The 22,804-nt window shown below is 40.7% G+C and overlaps 1 long non-coding RNA gene across 2 annotated transcripts in view; it reads right to left on the bottom strand.

The window, feature by feature from the left end:
* Window positions 1–22,804, bottom strand: part of LOC135875509 (uncharacterized) — an 85,256-nt gene that overhangs the window by 1,436 nt on the left and 61,016 nt on the right. The window contains exons 1-2 of one of the 2 annotated variants that reach the window (XR_010561279.1): window positions 8,875–8,968; window positions 2,578–2,679 (exon numbers count right to left, since the gene is read on the bottom strand). This is a non-coding gene — a long non-coding RNA (uncharacterized LOC135875509). Of the gene's footprint in view, window positions 1–2,577; window positions 2,680–8,874; window positions 8,969–22,804 lie in introns of those variants that run through there. The other variant, XR_010561280.1, reaches the window with a different exon arrangement.

The following is a 22,804-nucleotide window of genomic DNA, read 5'->3' as shown; positions in this document are numbered from 1 at the left end:
TAACAATAATTTGGGGGGGAACAAATTGGTAGCCTGCCTGCCCAGCCTACCTTGAAGAAATACGGATTCACTTCCTCTTACCAAGTTATAACCACCAGACTACTATTATCAACAGGTAGGGAACATGGCTTTAGTCAATTTAATTCGTGGTAGGCCAATAAATTGTTTCAGTAACAAATGCAGATCCATCCAACTGCCAAACTAAAAGAAAAGAAAAAATCCAAATAAAAGTAGCAAGGGAGAGTGTGACAAAGGAGAAAAAAATGAAAGCGGGAAGGTCAGAGTGGAGATACTGAAAATATTTTCCCACTAACTTACCCTCAATTTGAATACGAGCTACTAAAATTTGCCCCTTAGTAGCAAAATCAGAATATCATGTTACAAAAAAGTTATTTTCCTTACACTAACTGGTTTCTTTTGAGATGTTTTGGCTACATGGATCCTGCTCTAGGTGTGCATGTGCCCCATGTGCATGAGATTGAGTTCTTTTGGGTTGACAGTGCACAGTGTAGCATCAGCAGGTATCTTAATATGCACGCACACACACACGCACCCCCCTCACACACACATAACACCTGCGGGCAAAGCAGGCCCAGCCACTTCTCAGCTTCTTTGCCAATACAGAATCCCAAAACTAATGGATTTCACAATAGTAGAGGAAGAGGACTGGTCATGGGGTCCATGTGGGCAGAACAGCCAGAAGAACCAGAATTACTGTAAGATAAGTAATTGGAGTTTTGTCTCCCAGTATCTGTTAACATGGATCTCACTTTAGGTGACTAGCAGTTATCTCCCTATGGAGGGGGATGTGAAGAGTCTAATTTACATAAAGACTGCAGGACTGCCCTAACAAACTGGGCATCAGATCTAGTAATTGCAACTAGTGAGTAGTGCTGAATAAAAGTATGCAATGAGCTCCAACTGGCTCCCTAGCAAATTTCTGACATAGGAACCTTCCTCAAGCATGCCCATGTCACTTGGGGCCTAGTATAGTTTGCTTTAATATGAGAAGGTGGATCTAATTTATTTAGTTCACAGAAGATCTTTATGCAGTCAAATATCCATTTCAAAAGTCTCTGGGTTGAAATAATGAGCCCTCTAGACCTATCCCAAATATTACAAAAAAAGTTCTAGGCCAGTTATGGAAAGGCTTTGTTCTATGGAGGTGGTAGAAAAGTGCCCTAAAGACACCACTCATATGAAGTTTTGCCTCTCCAGGAGTCAAATGAGGTTTGGGGGGGAACACTGAGGGTGTATGCACTGATGCAAACAAAAGCCTGAGACCACTCTGAATAAGAACCTAGGGCAAGATCAAAGAACAGTCATCTTGTCTTTGTGAAATATAGTAAAAGAGGTCCTGCCATTAACGCCTAAATCTAGCTTATCCTTTGAGCGGAGATAACAGCCACCAAAAATCCTGTCTTGATAGAGAGGTGATAAAGGCTCTAACAGGGACAGGGGGGAGATCATTAGGTCCAGGAATACAATACTTTGGTCCCAGGAAGGTCCCTCACTTGGGGAAGTGTAGTTGCTGTAGCCAACTACACTTGAGCACCACAATCTCCAGCCCCAAGTTGGAGGCCACTCTTTCAAGCAGCTCCTGGTGGGCACGGAAATCGTCGGGTAGCAAAAGGCTGGCAGGTCCAGCCACCGCCTCGTCAGGGAACGAGGCAGCCATGAGTGTTGCAGCTGGTTCATCCTCGGCATAGCCAAGGCCTGGCCCTCAGAAACTACCAAGGGTGCCTGGAGAGAATATGAGCACGGCATGGGAGGGAACCCCCAAAGGGTCCAATACAACACTGGGGTGGCCATTGGGTGGATGGCCAGGGACCCGATGGCGGGCCTGCTGAGGGCTCTGGCCCATAAGACCAGTGCTGATGATGCCGAGGTGCTCGATGCAGAGTCGGAGCGGCATGGTTCCAACGCAGGGCACAGGGCAGCCTCCATCAACATGGCTTTTAATCAGATATCCCTGTCTTTAAGAGTGCGAGGTCTGAAGTTTTTGCAGATCCTACACTTCTCTTTAATATGCGCCTCTCTGAGGCACTTAAGGCAGCTCGTGTTCAGGTCACTAATAGACATAGGTTTGCTGCACCCAGCCCATGGCTTAAACCCCAGGGACCGGGGCATACCCCGTCCTTGGGGCTATGTCCCTAATGGGACTCCGCTCCTAAATACTAACTACTAACACTACAGTAACGATATACAAGAAAAACTCAGAGTCCAAAGTTAGAGAAACCACTATCGGACTTGTGAAAACAAGAAACGTTCCAACAACCGTCACTGGTGGAAAGAAGGAACTGAGAGGGCATGGGGCCAGCAGGGCCCAATGTACCAGCACATAAGCACAGGGCTCCAGAGGTTGCCAAAGCCGGCCCTAGGGGGTGCGCACACACCAAATATGGAATCGACATGAGCAAGCACTCAAAGAAGAAGAATCCAATCTTGCGTGCCTGAGGCACATATGCACCTAGAGTGGGATCTACATGGACAAATACTCAATGAACAACTTGTTCACTCTGGTAACAGCAGTCTGGAGGCAACTTTAAACTTGTGAAAAAATGGGTCTTGTCTTACCTTTTCCCGTTCTTTTCTTTTCTCTTCTAAGGAGCGACGATTAATTTCAACTTCGCTTTGCCATTTCAGTAATCTTTTCATGTTTTCCTCCATCATTTCAGTCTATAAAAAGTTTAATCATAAATCACAGTGATGCAAGGGGAATATTTATTATTTGTACTACAATAGCAATCCCGCCCCCGCAATCAGGATTGAAACCCCACTTTAGTAGGCACTGTTAAAAAAAAAAAAAAAAAAACACATACATACAAGGAAGTCATGGTCTCTGCCCCCAAACTGCTTACAGTCTTCCATGACCTAGTGAACACCCACACAGGTATCCCATCCCAAACTGATAACAGATTACACTTGGCTATAGTACAAGTGTGTGCTAAGTTTCAATAAATGAGCAGCAAAAACTAGAAGTGTTTAGGCACAGGAGATAAATTCAATGCAACTTTCAATTTACAGTGAATCAGCACATTGATTCAACTGAAAAAAATTAGTGAACTATTTTGAACAGCAAGAACAGAACAATTTTCATTGTTTAAAGTAGGTTAGACTGGAATTTTAAACTGAAAATCAATATGCTAAGAATGTCCTTTTTAGAGGAAATTCTCCTATTAGAAGTGTTTCAGTTTATCTGTCATTTTATTAAAATAATATATTGCTTGTAATTTTGGTGGTTTATAAAGAACTAGAGTACACTGAAACCCCATTTAATAAATTCCCAGTGTAATTTCTATTGTGAAAACAATCTGCTGATAAAAGTCTGAAAGTTGCCCAAAGCACACTACTATACATTTTCTCAGAACACAATACTACCGTCGCTCCTTTGCCTCTTACAGTTTCATTGTATTCACAGCATGTTAGGGAGACTTACAACCAATTTACCAGAAAGCTGTCCTAGCAGAATAACTGTTTTTCTCTCTACAGAACACATTTTTATTTTCTGAAATCTTTTCTTTAAGACAAGTAACTATTTTTAAAGGTAATAAAAAAGTGAACTGCTGATAAGATTTAAATCATCTTCATGGTTGGATGCTTTTAAAGCAAAAGATGAACAATTTACTTGAATATAATTTTAAAAGGATGTGAAAAATGCTACTGGCATATGTGGAGATATATTTCATTTTAATTTATGCTTTATTGAAGTGAGGAACTATGCAGAAGAAAAAATGCTGCTTTTGCTTTATTTCTTAGTAGTTTAACACAGTACAGTACTGTATTTGCCTTGTGGGGGGGGGGGGAAGGGAAAGGGGGTGTCTCTGCTGCTGCCTAATTGTGTTCTTCTGGTTCCAAATGAGATTTGTGTGGTTGACTGATCAGTTTGTAACTCTGGTGTTCGTAACTCTGAAGTTCTACTGTACATTATGGAGCCACCATGAGCAAGCACATACATAGCTTTGTTGGAGAACTGTGTAATGAATTGTGTTAGTCAAATATGTACTAAGTAATGTTAGAGAAATTATTATATATAATACTATAAGAAAATAGGAAGGAATTTTTGCTTTTTGTATGTATTTCTGCTGCTTTAGATCATCAGATTTTGCTGAAACAGTCTGTAAATCAGAAAACTGGTTTGTGTGTTTCATATATAAAGTTCTTGACCAAGCAGATAGCAGGGTAGAGAAGAGAGCTGTTAGCTTTCAGTAAGTCAGGTACAATCCCTCATCCTCCACCCGTCCATTCGACCAGCTAACAAGTAAAAACTCAAGACCACAAAAACAGATGAGTAAAAAGAACAAAAATTGCTGTAATGTAAGTACAACTGCATGGAGCCAGTGAGCGTGACAGCAAGGAATAGATGCATTGGGAACTACACAGATATAAGTAAGTTTTAGCAGGATAAGCAAAAAATGTATTAATTTGGGTTAGTTATTGTGATTTATGCAGGAGAATCTTTTAATTAGGGGGTTAGAGTGGAATATATACGGATAAAGACACAGATGAGGTAGCTTGCTATACTGAGTCTGCGCAAAGTTACAGAACAGAGGATTAAAAAAATAGATGATTGACATAATAGTGGAGAAGATACAGAGGAAAAATAGCCAAGCATAGCAGAGATTTGAAAAGAGTCACCCTGTCCCCAAGAAAGATAACTTGAGCATTTCCTTTTCTTGCCTTATCTTTTTTTGAATGTTTATGTAATTCATAGGTGATAGTAGCATTTTCTGAAAACATATATAATAAAGGCTAAAATAAATTGTTTCAGCCTAAATTGAAGTGGATTTGGTTCTCACCCAACAGGTTGACATTGGCATTTAAAGTGGAACTAAAAATCCCTGTTTCACAGTATAATAAATTTATCTACTTTCCAAGTTTAGCAGAGTTACACTTTAGATGACATTAAGTTTCTGCATAAAATAGTTTCTTACTTTGCCAAAGAAAACAATTTAAAAAAAAATCACAATATTAATAAAATTCACCACTTGTTCTCTCACCTTTTTCTGGGTTTTGAATATTCCGGTGGCAACCCACCCCAGACTCTTCATATATTCCATATTTAATAATATAATTTGTAATTCAGTCAGATTTCCAACTCATTTAAAGAAGCTAGACTGTAATAAGAAAAGCTCTTAACAGTCACACCTAGAGGTTATGGTGACAGAGTTATGCCAGTAACTCAGGTGATTTATAAGTAGCATCATTGTGACATCCGAAGTAGCAACCAATCAATCTTTCCTCTGCAATTTGCTCAGTAACTCAGGTGATTCATAAGTAGCATCATTGTGACATCAGAAGTAGCAACCAATCAATCTTTCCTCTGCAATTTGCTATCAGTCACTGAAGTGGAGAGGGCCTATTCACAGGTCAAAAGTTCTCATTGTTAAATTACTTGAACATCTGTATACAAACATGGTAATAACACTGGATTGGCTCAATGTCCCCGGCCTCAACCTACTCCCAGCCAAGACCTTCTCTCAATGGGGTCCTCACAGAGGTAGCAAAGAACAGCCATTACCGTACCTCTCCATAGGGAAATTCTTAACCCCCATTCATATGATGGTATAATCTTCAGCATCCTGTATATAGGATGTAGGAAGCAGCAGAATTTTCTAACATTCTTAAGTAGGCAGCAGAATCTGCATGCATATATAAAAACCTTGACAGCAAAGGGTAGGTGACAACCATCACATCTACAGAAGACACATGTGGTGGTCCCTTTCCCCATGGCAACATAACTTCTTTAATCTAAGTGTGTATGGAGGGGCACAAAGGGGATGGGAAAAGAGTTAAGCTAAAGATAAATATGAAGAATCATGGAATCCATGACTTGCATGAGCTACAATGTTCTACCAAATGCACAGGAAAATTGTGGAGCTGCAGCAATTGGCAGAGGCCAAAACATTCAGCTGAACTTCCCCATGTTCTCAGGAATTCCTGTAGCCCCTCAGAGTTTCTCCACTAATGTCAACTCAGAGTGCCTGCAAAGTTCAGAAGCTCCACCAGAACCTGCAGTGCTCCTGGTAACAACAGAACCTGAGGAATACAGACTGGTTAACCCCTATCGTACTTCTAAGCACTACAATGCTTCCTGTTACTTAGCTCCCCCGTTGTTCTCTGCATAACACCGGGGGCTCTCTGCCAGCTTTCTTTCTTTGCATGGAAAAGATTTCAAAATGTCTTAAAAAAATAATGAAGAAAATCCCCAGGCAGAAACCAAACCAAACAAATCATTAAAATCTGTGAGTAAAGTTGACAGTACATGTAAGTGTTTTTTTACATTCATAATAATGCTGCAGTTATTAAAAACAAACAAAATCAAGCATTAGAAACCAAGGTAATTCAGAGTTAAGATCAAAATAAAAGACAGCCTAACATTTGAAAGTAGGCAAGTCCCTCTGCCCCTAAAGCAGGGGTGGGCAAATTTTTTGGCCCGAGGGCCACATCGGGGTGCAAAACTGTATGGAGGGCCGGGTAGGGAAGACTGTGCCTCCCAAACAGCCTAGCTGCTTTACATATTTCCACAACAGAAATATATCAGCCATGATGCCTAAGCTCTGGTAGAATAAATGCTGAATGAAGCAGGAGAATCCATATTAACCACTTATTAAACAGGCCCTCACACAGTCATATATGCACCTAACTGGATGAAGATCTAAAAGATTTCAGCCTTTGCAAATTAACATGCCAAAGCACGTCTGACATTCAACATAGAGAGCATAGCAGCAGCCTTAGAAGCGGGTGGTTCAGAGAAAAATATAGGCAGATGAATCTGCTAGTTCAGATGTAAGTCTGTGACAACTGTCAGTAGGAACACAGGATGTGTCCTAAAGACGCTTTGTCCGGACATAAGATAGCATAAGTTGGGCTTTGAGCAGGGAGTTGGACTAGATGACCACCTGAGGTCTCTTCCAACCCTGATATTCTATGATGATATGACCCAGGGCCTGAAGCTAGTCTCATTGCTTTACCCATGAAGTACATCTGGAGCAGGGCTTCTCTAGATTTGCAGGTCCTGCAAGTGAAGGACTTGCAAATAGCACATTTTCCAGGGATATTCCCCCAGACAAAATAAATATTTTAAATGCCAAACATTAAAGGGTATAGTGCCCTTGTTTGATGGGCAGTATGTAAATCCAGGGGACTTAGAAGAAGCCATCCTGGCACCAGAAAGAAATAGCTATTCTGGTTAAAAAACCAAAATGCCAATGGGCAACAACTAACCAGCCCTATCTATACTATGCACAAATTTGAAAAGAGCCACTTATTTTGTTAGCACTGCTCACTGCCCATGTTCTTCTCGAAGCCAGGAGGCATGAGAAGAACTGAGTGGCGGCTGGCCTGCTCCACCCTTTTATGCCCTTGGTGAGGACATGAGGCCGCTCAAGGTGCATGAGACTCTGAACATGGGTGAGTGGGGTACATTGCACACCGTCAGCAAACTGTGCATATGGATAACCACTCGAAGGGGAAAAAGTTACAAAGGGATAGCAGTGGTCTGTTCACTAAACCGATAATACACTGGCTTTTACAAATTGTCCTAGAGCCAGTACAAAAAGCCCTTGATCAAAACACCAGTTCAGTATGGAGACCTAATCTTGCAAACACTTATGTGAAGGACTTGAAAACAACACATTTTCCAGGAAGAAAGATTAGAGGCTAGAGTCACTGATGAGGCAGAGTTGAGGTTGTTTGAGAGCCTTAATGATACATTTCCAACTTTTTAAATGTTGGGTTGCGATTTACGTTTAACTTAAAAATACAGGAAATTCAAAGTTAATACTTGTTAGTTTTAATTACTACAAATTTATTGTAAGGCACTCTCATTCTTAACTCGAGTTTACCCAAGTATTTAGCCTGCGATAGTTTAGAATCCAAGTAACTTTCCTCTGAATTTATGGTAGTTTAGGCTGAAAATGTTAAACTATATGACAGTGTCCCTTTAAGGTCACAATTGGCCACCAGGTGTCATTCTTGCTCTATGTAATATTATTGGTAGGGACTACGGTCCATTTTGGTCAATTTTACCGTCATAGGATTTTTAAAACCATAAATTTCATGATTTCAGCTATTTAAATCTGAAATGTCATGGTGTTGCAATTGTAGGGGTCCTGATCCAAAAAGCTGTTGTGTGTGTGTGTGTGTGTGGGGGGGGTCACAATATTATTGTGGGAGGGGGCGTTTGCGGTGCTGCTACCCTTATCACTGTGCTGCTGCTGGTGGCGGCGCCGCCTTCAAGCTGGGAGGCCGGAGAGTGGTAGCTGCTCGCTGGGAGCCCAGCTCTGAAAGCAGAGCTACTGTCAGCAGCAGCACAGTAGTAAGGATGGCATGGTATGGTATTGTCACCCTTACTTCTGCGCTGTTGCAGGTGGGGCACTGCCTTCAGAACTGGGTGCCTGGCCAACAGGCACTGCTTTGTGGCTGCCCAGCTCTGAAGGTAGCACAGACGTAAGGACCCTCAATTTGAGAAACACTGGTCTCCCCCATGAATCTGTATAGAATAGGGTAAAAGTACACAAATGACCAGATTTCATGGTCCGTGATGCGTTTTTCATGGCTGTGAATTTGGTAGGGCCCTACTGGAGAAGATGTTCCAGATCTTCAGTGAATCATGCCCAAAGGCATGAGTCTGCACGATGCTAAGTACCTGCTAAGAAGTGCTTGGACCCTTGCAGAAAATGGCAAGCTAATTAAGAACTTAAGGTTGTCCAACATAATGCATACTTTCAATTCATTATCCTCAGGATGTTCTAAGAAACATTATTCAAGTATCTTGAATCTTGTAAATATGACTGAATGTTTGACACACACTACTGCTAACAATAATTATAAAAGCAGCCAGAAGAGGCCTGGTGCAACATGGTACAGTACCTGGGCAGTACCTTGATCATGTTGTGCTGTCATTCTATTCAATTCATCTCTAATTTTGTGCAAAACAGAATCTTTTTTCTGTGCATTCCAATTTTGTTTTCTCCAGCTGGAGTTGAATTTCTTGAAGTTTATTCATATGGAATTTCTTTTCTTTTTCTTGATCTTGTAGCAGATGTTCCAGTTCTTGAACTCTAAAGCTTAATTCTTAATTTAAAAGAAAAAGGATTAATATGATGCCTTCTACTTAAAAAGGTATTTACTGTATTAGTACTTTAAAGCAGCCTACACATTCTAATTAGACATATTCTATGCACTTGATAAGATGCAAATAAAAAAATAACTACTTAATAACTGCTTATCAGGTTAAATATGTAGCAATATAAAAAATTTTAAACATCTATTATCAAATTAGGAAAATTGAAAGGCCTTTAAAAGTCTAGTTGGCACAATTTAGGTTTATTTTTTGAGCTTGGATAGTGACTGTAGATCAGTTTCACTTTGTTTTTTACTAGCTTCATTTTCTGATTCTTATGCATTGGCACAACATCGCAGCGTTTAGGCCACAAATTTTGCAGAGGCTCTTTGTCAGGGGTTCTCAAACTGGGGGTCGGGACCCCTCAGGGGGTCTTGAGGCTATTATGTGGGGGGTCACAAGCTGTCAGCCTCCACCGCAAACCCTGCTTTGCCTCCAGCATTTATAATGGTGTTAAATATATTAAAAAGTGTTTTTAATTTATACGGGGGGGGCACCAGTACAAAAGTTTGAGAATCACTGCTCTTTGTTTATAAGAACTACCTCCACTGGAATTTTCTAAAACGTTATTGAAATATTTCTATTTGGTCTTAAGTTTTGAAAAAGCTGCTTCTTAAGAAAAACTATTACAAACCTGTGTTTTGGGCCAAATTTAACCAAATAGTGTTCATTTAACTTATTCAATGCATGTCTCCCTTTTTGGAAGGGGCTTTAGTAAATATAATATAGGGATTTTTTTTCACATCACTAAAACACTGCGTATCTAAAAATCAAAACTGCTTTTGTCATGATACACGTGTGTGTGTTTGGGGAGGCTCAGAATCTATAGTTTCTTTTCCACAGACTTCAATGGAATTTTGCACATGAAGAACAGTAATCATCAATTTCAGATTATTAGCATGTGAAATAAATGATCTGATCATTCTTTTATGAAGACCTATTCCACTGGTACTCTATCTGCAAACAAACAGATGGCAGCCAATAGCAGTTGAGAATTTTCCTTTTTTCAGTCATTGACCCTTCACCCTGCCCCATCCCCTTCCTCCTCCCCCGCCCAACCCCCCACCCCCCCCAACCAAACAAAAACCAACAACCTTCAGGCTTCCAAAGCTGAAACTTCATCTTAGGTTTGCAATTAACTTTACGATGTGACCATGCATATAAACTAAGCCTTGAATGAAAACTCTTCCCATTTAAACTAACGGTAAGCAAAGGGTGAGTGTTTGAATTGAGACAACTATCCTGCAGAACAGCATTACCATTTAAAAAATTATCTTTTCCGAAGACCATTTGCCAACGATTTTGGCTTAATTGGATTAAAGTAGAAATCTAAGAAAGGAGACCCATCCATTCACTGGAAAAAAAAATGGAGGATACAGACACTGTCCCAAACACTTCCAACAATGTAACAAAATTTACTGACAGAAAATCTGAAGACCAAAGACAGGTGGCAGAGCAGAAGACATGAAATGGCCTTAAGTCACCGGTCACCTTATCTGCTGAAGATAAGGTTCATCCTATAGTGTTCATTAAATGTTTACAAAGACTTCCAAGGGGATATTCTGCACAGCTGCACTGACACTATGGCTACACTACAGCTTAAGTCGACATAAGTTGTGTTGCTCAGTCGTGTGAATTAGTCACTCACCTGAGCGACATAACTTACACAGAATTAAGCGTCAGTGTGGACAGCACTGTGTCGGCAGGAGACATAGCTACCACCGCTTGCGGGGCCCGGAGTAATTAAGCCAGTGGAAGATCTCTATCCCATCGGCTTAGAGTGGCTACACTAGAGAGCTTAAGCTTAAGCTCTCTAGTGTAGCCGTAGGGGGGATGGTGGGGGGAAAGACTTCTCATTTGAAGAAGCTCCACATGCTCATTCTACTATGGTTTTAGTTTAACCAGGCAAGGATCTCCATGAAAAATGACTTCTTGATAGAACAGATTACTCTACAGGATCTTCCAAAGAATTAAATTCAAAACCACAATAAAACAAGTCAGTTTCTTAGCTCAGTTAATTTTTTCATACTGGAAAAACTTTATAAATCAATAAAATAATTAATAAACATGTACATAGTGTTTTTTACCCAGAGATCTCAAAACATCTTACAAGTTGAGTAGGTATTTTACCCCTATTTTATATATAAAACAGTCTTCAGTGAAGTCCTTAAACACAGAGGGTTTTAATTATCTTTAAAAAAATAAGATGTTCTTATTTACAAAATAGATTTAAAGTCATAACTACACTTGCAAGATACCTTGGTTCTGTGTTTTTAATTGCTCGATGACAGAAGAATTATTACAATTGTCAAAGAAACTGTTGTTGAAATCTGTCTTCTTTGATCTTAAGCCACGGTGGCTAGGAGTTGCCTCTTGTTCCCATGGAGAATGGGAAAAGTAAAACTTCTCTTTAAAGGGGTTTCTTGACTGCTGGATAAAGGACAGCCTGGTGTCTTTTCTTGTTGCCACGAGAACACCGATGAAGAAGCCTGATGCCGAGCAATCTCTCTGTGACTCTTAGTACTTTGAGGATGAGAATGATTTCTTTTCCATTTTAAAAGAGGGGGGGAAAGCATATCTACCTTTACACAGCTGACAATTCATAAGAGAATTAATTCACTACTGTATGGTGGAAATAAGATAGGGCAATTGGTCAAGCTGTCAGTTACAATTTTTGATAACAGAGTCAGCGACACAGATCATCCATCAACACAAAGTACTATATGATTCACACGAGTCTGCTTTTATACCCCCAGCAGTCAACTGACTGGAATACTTTGCCGATTAACATCACAGGCAGCTGAAGAGCGTTGGGAGAGTACTATCTGCAATTCAAATATATCTAAGCTGGCCAGCATCTCAAGGACAAGAAGTTTGACTTGTGGTTCCTTATATTTAGTAGAGCAAGTTTTTTGTTTTGTTTTTTAAGAGAGGCATCCTATCAATTAACATTGAGGTACCTTCCCTGCACATTCCTCACGATCAGATCAGTTTTGTAAAGCTAGCTGTTGACATGCATAATATTCATTTTTGTACTTCATTCTAGACTTACTGTAAATTAGTTCTGATCCTCATTTGTGTTCTGTGGACAAATGTAGCTACATTTTAGACTATGGGCTCTATTCATCTCCAAATGTGTGGTGATCCCATTAGCAAGAATTCTACATGCAAATCATTCCACACACAAGAGAGAGACTCATTTATTTGCACTTACTTTTACAAAATACCTGGACTCAAAAAACATGTTTTGGCTCTAATATCCGATATTTTTCTGTCCCTAAACCTCTGACTGCCAGAAGCCGGGACTGGATGACAGGGGATGGATCACTCAATAAATTGCCCTGTTCTGTTAATTCCCTCTGAAGCATCTGGCACCATCCGGAAGCCAGGATAATGGGCTAGATGGACCATTGGTCTGATCCAGTAGGGCCAGTCTTATGTTCTAAAAATACAAAAAAGCTGCTATTGGTACTTACAGAACTTGGTTTTCCAATACATCTAACATTTGAATGGGGTTTTTGACTAAAGCACTAAGGGCCCCAATACTGTGTGATTATTTACATGACAACAATATGTTTAAAAAGTCCTTTTTGTGTATTCTAATTAGTACTAACTTTTCAGAAATGCTGCCAGGAAATTAACCATACCCACTGCTTACTCTTCTTAAATCTATACTTTAATCTCAATGGCATGAACAGTGAGCAAATTTAATTTTACCAGTTTCCCTGAAAAATCATATGGCTAATTTTGAAGAACTGCACCTTTCTCCATTTCACACATTAAATGAGATTATAATGCTGAGATACTCTATACCCATACTTTAATCTGGATATTTCTCAGCTCTGCCTCCAGTTTTTTTCTTTCTTCAACTTCTTTATTGTATTTTTCTTGGAGTTCTTCAAACTTAGAATCTACAAATTGACAAGGAATATTTGCTAATAATCTGGTTCATTTTATACATAATATCTTTCCTATTCCATTTCTTATGTCTAATATTAGACAAGGGTGATAAAAGCAACAGCCCTCATTAATCTCTAGTGATATATTAAGACAATGACTCAAAGGGAGTTCTAAAACCAATAAAACTGAATAGTTCTGGGACTGAAAACTGAGATCTGGAACTCAGTGCCACAATGAAAATGCAACCACTAGACTGAGGGACCAATACCAGGGGTACAAATGTATATTGTAATATGGCCTGAATGAAGAATGTTTTCCCACCGTTCCCCTGGCATTAACATTCGTTTGTAGCATGACTGAAAAATCAGGCATTGAGATTCAAAGGAGCTTAAAAAGAAAAGTCAGTGGGAGTTGGACACCTAACTTCTTGCTAATGAGACTCATCACACATTTGAAAACTCAGCCTAAAGTCACATCACTCAGATTCCTATCTTGCTTCTCTCCACTTCCTTCATAACTGTAGCAGCCACTTTCTCAAGGAACACCATAGCCAGAATGCTTTGCATCTTCCGAAAGCATCTGAAATCTCAGCTTTCAAATGAGAACAAGGACTGATCTCCAACTCCAGTTAGTCAGGTAGCCAAATGCAAGTCAAATGGCAGTACCTTGTTTTAGTGTCCATGAAATTTGTGTGTTTTGTTTTGTATTGTAGATTCTGAATTTCACAACCCTAAACTCAAGCAAATTTTGCGATGGTACATTGTCACTGGTAAGCATTTTGAACTCTGAGCACTTACTACTAAATCCCTCAAGCCCCCGATTCGCCAGCCAGCGAAACTGAATTTCAATTGTTTTTAATGAAAACTTCACCTGAATATTTTGTTATAGAACATAATTAGTTAGGATGTACATATGTTCTGTCCATATTAGTATCTGCATTTGTACCTCCCCTGAATCAAGACAAAGCATATTCTCGGACTCATAAAGCATGCTCACTTAAATTCCTACATATTCACTCATGGGAATTAATTTTCAAATACTGGAAAATTATAGACATTAGCAGATTATAAGCCAAACACATGGTCAGCTGTTTTCTTCGTTCACCTTTTGTTTTCTTTTATGCTTTCTGGAGTGACATGTACTTTCAAAGGAATTTACATTTTATTCAATTGCATACTAGACACGGGGGGTGGGGGTTACCATTGTGATTTTGATTTGGTGTTAAAGGAGCAGCAAAATTCTTCTGTGGTGTACTCCTGAATGATAAGTCTCCTGTAATCAATGTTTGCTAACTTCTTTCAAGTTCAGATTTGTACCTGTTTAAAAGAGAATTAGAAGTGCAATTAATTAGTTACAGAAACAAATAGGGCCCAATCATACATTTTTAAGAGCCCCAAATGCACATTGAATGGCAATTTTGGTTCCTCAAGAAATATAAAATTAGGCATAATAAAGATATATCACTAAAAATAGGATTCCTGATGACAATACGACACCTTCAACTAAATATTGGAATCTGTACTTTCACTTCTAGTGATATTGGGTTGTTGTTTAAATTTGTTCTTATATGACAGAGACAATTTGTTTATATTTTATATATACACTCAAGGTTTAATATTTCAGAAGACTGAAAACGAAAGGAATTATACACAAAAAGGACACATGGATGAACAGCAATTACAAGGATTATCCAGTCACAGCTCTGAGAAAGCTCCCTCTGCTGGACATTCACAAGACTGCTGTGTTTGGGTCCCAATATGCTTGATTTGTGCTCTTAAGCTACCCTTGGCCTGAATAGGCTGCAGCAACTGCCTTTTCCCTTGGCTTCTCTGGTACACTTCCAGGGCACAGGCTCCTAGTTCCACTTCCCAGAAATAGGACCACACGACCTAGCTGTCTTAAGCACCCAGGCCAGCACTGACCCCGCAGACTTAAACACACCCTTTTCCCAAAGCTTCAACATTGTGGGCACTCTGGGTACACAGTTCACCTCTTCAATGATATGTAGTAGTTGAACACAGACACACAGACTTTGCAAGGGTTCCCAAAAACCACTCTCTGTTGGCAAGCACAATAAGTATACAGATCTGGACAAAAAAATAATAAAACCCTATACACAATTCCCTGCCTCAATTTCCTCACCACTCTTAGAGCATTCTTTGGACTTAGGTCAGAGTCCTCTAGTTCAGGATTCTTCCTCTCTCTCTCTGCCCTCCTGCACATGGTTTCTCCCCTGAATCATGGAGTATCTGTAGTCTTTTCTCTCCTTGCCCCCCTCCCCAGGGTTCGTTAGAAACCCTCTGTTATTATCTCCCCCTTCTTTGTCAGGTGACTCCCAATCAGCCTCATCAGCTAATGAAAGTACCTTACCACAGATTCTGTTGCTTAGTTACCATCACTCCTAGAATTCAGATTTTGAAAAACTAGTTTAGCCTGGATGGTAGCCCTTGCTTTGTCCCAGGGTGCTCCATTTAAATGATCATCAAAATTTAACAGCCTATCACTGATAGCTCCATGCCCCCACCACTTGGAATTTTAGTCCAAGATGGAGGTGAAAAGACAGAGGCTAAAAGACCCACATTCAAAATGGAGTTTGCAGTCTGACACAGGGTCTCCAATATCAAACAATTTGTAAACTGTACATAGGCAGATTCCCCAAATGTTCATAATTCAATTGTTTTATTAAGAGTCCATTTTATGAAGCTACTGCTATATGTACAACAATCCCCCTAAGGGTCATATAACCTCCAAACTCTTTAACTTTATCACTCTCATTAATATAATATAGAGTGTTAGGTGAAGACTTTCAAGCCTGTCTCTCTAAAAAGTTGCACTAGAAAGTTGCAGTGGTAAAAATTCTGTTGTCATGGTGACACTGTCAAAACTATTTTGGTAAAGTGTATTTTACACTCTACCACTTCTGCTGGCATGATGTCTACATAGCATTCAATTGTATTGGCAAAAACATGCTGCACTCTGGATAGGCATTCTAGTGTTATATTCCCAAAGACTCAGCATTCAAAGACTCAACTGAGTCTAACTGGAAAATAAATGCAGAGGCTATTCATGGAACAACCACATTTGGTGGAGTGGGAGTTTTGAGCCTGTCTAATGAGTGGTGGGACAATCAGTGGTTCTAGAACTTTTAGACGCAGAAGTTCATTTCTAGAGTTGCATGCTCAGCTCACCCCACTCCCCCAGCACAGAAACAGCAAGGCGAGAGCTGCCCTTACAGAGGGGAAACAAGTGGTGATTGCCCTATGGAATCTTACAACACCAGTTTGCTATCAATTAGTGGGGTAATCAATTTGGTGTTACAAAAAAAGATCAATGGTAAGGACACTCATCATTGAGGTATGCAAGACAAAAAAGCATCCCCATTCTGTGCTCCCCCTTCCCAGCTTCTGAGCATATTAAAAAAAGGTACCTTCAAAATTTATGCAGGCCTTGGTAGGTCAGAAGGGACACGTTACTGACAAACACTGGCTGGTTCAGAGAAATTCAGGACAACCATGGCTTTAGAAACACTGTGCTTTTTGACATATTGAAAGCAGACTCCCCGCTCCATCCAACTGGAATTAATGACATTTCTGTGCTGATCATAGTTTATGGAAACTGCCTACCCTTAATTCTCTGGCTTAAGAAACCATCAACTAGCAAGCTAGACAGAAGCAAGGAAAGATTTGACTCTCACCTGTGCAGCTGAAGAAGGAATGTGAAGTGGGCAGAGTTGGAAGACAACAGGATAGGTGGAGGGGTCTCATGCCAAAGCTCCATATCAACAAGTAAAACATTCTCAGTTCTTATGCAATGCACAGCATGCAGCACTATCTGAAAGACCCTATTGCCAGGGTGGATGAGTGAGGTGGACGGGCTGGATCTAAAATAGGCTAGCTAACAGTTGCATTGCTAACACAGTTCAGGTAACGGAAGCCTTAAAAGCTTACTTCGACAGTAGAAAATGGCCTAATCCTGTTTCTATGAAACTATTAATAGAACAGGTGTGTTTTTTGTGATATACATTACTTTTAAGGAATTTGTTATTGAAGTATGGAAAATGACCGGACTAATTGACAGTAGTTTCTATGACCATCAGCATAGTACAGGTGGTGTATTTCTAGACTCAATAAAGGCTAGCACTTCTGTAATATACATGCATTGACTTTTTTTTTTCTTTCTTTCTTTCTTTTTAAGAGGTATGGAAGCCTTTCTGGTTATATTACTTTCTAGCACTGCAATACCAAAAAGTCACAATAAAGTTGCACCAACTTTCAAGTATGTACGTTATTACCACCACGGCATGCTAGACATACAAAAAAAAAAAAAGAAAGATAACTTATAATTGACTTTACTAGCTATATAACTTGACTAGGTACAAATACAACATGCAGACTGGATGTCAGTGCATCACAGATGACTGTACGTGTAATCAAAGTTCTTTGTTCCCAGACATGTTGTCCATGGGAGTAGAATACACCAGGAACTGACACAAGGGGATGAGGTGTCTATATCCCTGCCAACACCCCATATTTATCCATGCTTTGGAGTGGGTGAACTAATGCAGTGAGATTCTTAATCAATAATTGATCAACAATTCATTTGAGCAGCTGGGTCAGCAGCAGCAGCATTTATTTTTGATTTTTGTCCTCCCTCTACCCCTTCAGCAGCTGTTCACACCCCTGCCTCATTGCCCTTGCATTTCACTTTTAGACCTGCATAACCTCACAGAGCATGTCCTTCTCTGTGCGCTTCCTCTTGGCTCTGACAGTGACCAGACAGCTGTGGAGGTGTTAGGGAGAATCTTGAGGAGAGCCCCACTATCAAGGTTAGTGATAAACACAGAACTGTTAGGTGGAGAGGAAGGGAGGCAGCCTTCCCTGACATAACTGTTGCAGCTACTCAGATTTTCCCACCCTGTACAGCATAACTATGTGGATTGCCTCCAAATTATTAAGGCATAATGAGTGCTAGACCTTACATGAAGAGTAGATCAGGATTTCTTAACCCAATGCCTTGGGGAGGGGATGGGGTTCATTCTGATATAGAAAAAGGATAGTATTTCATAAAGACAACTGCACTTATTTCAGGAAGTCATGCTCCTTGATGATCCCAAAGAGACAAAGAAAGAGCTGTTTAAGAGGCCTTAGTCTGCCCATGGAAGTATGCAGTCATGCTGTTTTCTGCAATGATCCCCCTCAGAGGTCCTGGCAAAGTGGCACGGGGATGTGCCATATCACGGTGGGCTGGCCAAAGCGTATCTTCAACATAATGTTTGGGCAAGTCTTACATACTACTCACTGAAAAAAAGTTCTGTGAAATTGTGCCCACAAACCAGAAAGCTTTGTGTGTAAAAATTAACAGGCTGCTCTGTCTGTACCTCAAAGTACCGCAAGACACCAACTGATGGAGTGCCAACTGATGTGTGTTTACTTGCTTCCGTTCTCGGCCTCTGCTATTGATGCAGTTAGAACCTTCCCAGTAAAAATCGTTTTCAGTAGTTTATTTAATGCGATAATCATTCTCACCTACCATAATCTCCCTTCACCCAAGGAGGAAACATATTGGTGCATGTCATGGCTAGGTATGAAATAGCCCCTGGCTGTCACCCGCCTTGCTGTATCCCTCCTTGTTGTCCCCTTCCTGGTCAGGTCCAGATACCTCTTGCTCATCCATTGCTCCAGGGAGGGATTTCTTTCTCCTCACCAGAACACACAGAGTATCTACAGAGTTAAAGGGAGGAGGTAAGATCCTTCCAGAATATAGCACCCAGCTCACTATGAGAGAGGTCATGCAGGTGGCTCCAAAATTTCTCTTTTCTTCACCTTCTGGTACCACTGCCTCAGCTGCTTTTCCTTTGTGTGGCAGTGAAACCCCTCTCTGAAGAGGCTGAGTTTGCCACAGTCTTCAGCAAATTGCTGTAAATATTCTTGTTCCATCAGGAGTGCTGTGGCTGTGCCTGCACATGCTCCTTCCCCCACAGTGCAAGGAAACTGAGCACCCCTCTCTTGGAATAGACAGCAGCATGAGACAGTGCTAGGAACCTACATTCAGTGAAAATGTAGCAGGGAACAGGAACACATGTCACTGTGAAGAAACACGCTGGCATATAAAAGTGAGGTATGGACAACTTCCAGGTCGCTGCATCCTGGACAGTGGACTTCAAGAGTGCTACCAGACAGTAACTCTGGAAGGGAAAGTTGCATTGTGGGATTGCAGCTAGGGACTGCTTATACTGGTACAGGTACATGTGCATCCATGACAACTATACTGGCAGCGGACTTGTCACTCTGGAAAGAGAAATAATTAATGCCGTAAAAAACAGAAGGCTTTGTTGGAGTAGAAAATTAAATGTGGACACACATCAAGCTGTGCTATAAAAAAAAAAAAAAAAAAAAAAAGGAAAGTTGTCTTGGCAAAATTTCAGTGTAAGCAAGGGCCTTACATAAAAGGCCTTATCTTGACAGGCAAAAAGTATATATTTTTTTCAATCCTGTTAAGCTAACAGGTTTGAAACACAACTTTTTTGCCCAACAAAGAAAGGGCCAAATATTCAAATGAGCTGAGTATCTATGAATTCCACTGGGCTTAGTGGGAGTTTCAGGTGTGCATCACATCAGATAATCAAAAAACTTTATTTAGAAGCTTAAACGTTGTAGGAGCAGGATTTTATATAGCACTATAAGAATTAATGTGTGATTTGATTTCATCCTGCTAGCCACCCTTTTTGAATAGCAGAAAGAAATGATCCTCTGGGACTATGAGATTCTGTTTTCCCATATGCATTACAGATTGGGCCCTCTTTAGCTCTTTGTTTTAAGATTTAGTTAGTAAGGGTACGTCTACACTTACCTCCGGGTCCGACGGCAGGCAATCAATCCCGGATCGATCCCGGAAGTGCTCGCCGTCGACGCCGGTACTCCAGCTCAGCGAGAGGAGTACGCGGCATCGACGGGGGAGCCTGCCTGCAGCGTCTGGACCCGCGGTAAGTTCGGACTAAGGTACTTCGAATTCAGCTACGTTATTAACGTAGCTGAATTTGCGTACCTTAGTCCGAAGTGGGGGGGTAGTGTGGACCAGGCCTTAGAGACAGGATTCTGTATTGTGTCTATGTTAAGTAGATTAGAGGACCATTGAAGGCCTGGGTCTCAATGTAAATTGTCTTGGTTATTGATTGTAAACCTTAGCAAGGTTTAATTTGCAATGCCTTTTTGCTCAATATAAAATACTACTGTTTGTATTCCCAATCTGTTTGTGTGAGTAAGGAATGTACGCATTAGGAAAAGATAAGGTGGGAAGGCCATTGTTAAGCAGATGGTCAAGAAAGGAGGAGCGAAGACACTTATCGAGATTTGTTGATGCCAAAGAACCATCAACATGTATCCATGATTGAGGAAGGGCAAATTGACAACCCTGAGGTGAAGGCTGGCACCCCTAAGGACAACTGATTAAATCGGAACCAGGACAGGATGACCCTCTTGGAGGTGTATTGGAATGTTTACATGAAAAGATACACCAATTAAGAAGTAACCCGGTCACAAACTGACACAGCAAAATCCATAGACTTCAACAAAGAAAAAGGACTATAAGGTGCTTGGCCATAAGACTTTGGGGGTTCGTCTTGCCACACTCCCGGAGCATTGGATCGCGACCGACAGAGCCCTGCTCCCCTCTGCGACCAATCTGGCTGGCCACTAGATTGATCCAGACTCTGGACTGATAACTATAAACATCAACTGGCAGGACTGTGTGCATGGTATGTGTGTGTGTGAGAGACAGGGCTGGCTCCAGGCACCAGTCGAGCAAGCTGGTGCTTGGGGCGGCAGCTTGTAGGAGGCGGCATTCGGCCCAATCCTAGGGCGGCACGGCCGCTTTTTTTGTTTGTTTGTTTGTTCTGCTCCGGCCGCCCTGTAGGGGGCGGCGGCGCAGAGGACGGGAGCACCCTGCAGCAAGCCCGGCAGGGCAGCCCGCAGGGGGCATGGCGGGAGGGGCCGCGTGGCAGCGCCCCGCTGAAGCCCTGGCCGCCCCCCTTCTCTCTCTCTCCCCCCCGCTCCCTCCCCTTGCCCCCACTAGCAGGAGTCCCCCTGCACCCTGGCTCCGGCCGCGCCGCAGGTATTTGTTTGGGGTTTTTTTTGCTTGGGGTGGCCAGAAAGCCAGAGCCGGCCCTGGTGAGAGAGATTGAAAAGCATATGCTAACTGTTGTATTCTCAATAAATGCGGCGTGCTGCCTTCTTCCCTATAAAGATCTCTTGTGCTTCTTATAAGTATAACAACGTGGGACTCAGGAACCTTGTTTTAGGCACCCAGGTTTGAAAATTTTGGCCACAAACTCAAACTTCTATTTAAATATGGAGTACAGTTAAAGTAAGATAAAGTGGACAAAGACAGTAATTTGACAGTCATTTACATGTCTAAGCAAAATAATACTTAAATGGGATAACAGCCACACTTCAGTTAAAGCAGAACAGTTTGGTCTCACCTTTTAAGTTCCTGTTCTAGTCTTTCAATTTGTTTCTTGCTTGAAGTTAGTTGTCCCGCTTGATAATTAACTTGTGATTCTTTTACTTGAAGATCATGCGAAATTTTCTGCTTTGTTTTCTCAAAATTATCACACAATTCCATCAAGCTCTGGTTTTCTCTTTTTAGTGTTGCTCCTTCGTTTTTTTCCATTTTCAACCTAATTTGATTAGTCAATTATAAAATATATATATATATATATATATATATATATATATATATATATATATATATTTATTTATTTATTTATTTATTTATTTATTTATTTATTTATTTATTTATTTATTTTAAGATTTTGATCAAGCCTGGGAATACACATCTTTATTCAGAGTGAAGCGTGGAGAGCACTTACAAAATAAACAATTTCTGCTTTATAAAAAAGCGGTATTTGAATATTTTTATTCGCTACATTTCAAAGCCCTGACAGCACTGAACATTTTAGTTACACGCAAAGCTATATTGCTATTCTACCAATGTCCGTATTGCAAGGCTTCCCTGTGTAACATTTAAAATCAAAATACATAGTCACCACAAGTCATTTAATTTCCACCTAGGTATTAATATTAAAACGATTTCTCTAATCAGTGGCCCCACACCTGTTCTTGGAAGAGTTTATTGGCTATAAAAAGCACCTATCCAGACCCTTGCACATCATCAGAAGAGCTAAACTTAAAAGCCATATGACTCTGATCATCATCTTGCTCCTCTCCCTTCAAATCTGTCAATGTTAGCACCCAGTATTTCCAGAATGACTAGAGTAAGAGATCAATGCTCAAGTTGCGTTTCCTCAAGATAGCAGCTGGAACAGCCATCTCTGATCTGAAGGAGGGATGCAAGATAGTAATCAGAATAATGCAATTTCAAGATCCTCTCTCTCATGATCTGTGTTGCGTTATGTAGCATTGGAAAACAGATTTGATATCCCCAGCCTTTGCAAGGTATGCATTCCTATCCCTGACAGTTTATGAGATATTGGACTTAGAATGATCCCAAAAACGTACTACCAGAGCAAGAGGCTAGTGACAGTTTAAGACTGAATACACAGCAAGGCCTGGATAGTGGGCTAGTGTCATTTTCCTTCACTACTTTACACAGGTGTCAATCACCGCTCACAGGGTGAGTATTAGCACAAAAACGGTTAGTGAGTAGTCTACATTTTACTGGTATGTCAATTTTTTGATGGCAGCAATGATGTTATGCAGATATTAATCTTATCAGCTATAAACCTAGGTGTTATGGCTTTTTTGTGACTAAAGCCCTGAT

This window comes from Emys orbicularis, chromosome 3, assembly GCF_028017835.1.
Source record: "Emys orbicularis isolate rEmyOrb1 chromosome 3, rEmyOrb1.hap1, whole genome shotgun sequence".
Classification (NCBI taxonomy): Eukaryota; Metazoa; Chordata; order Testudines; family Emydidae; genus Emys; species Emys orbicularis.
Note: the sequence above shows the minus strand (reverse complement) of the source record. Positions and strands in the feature narration are given on the sequence as shown.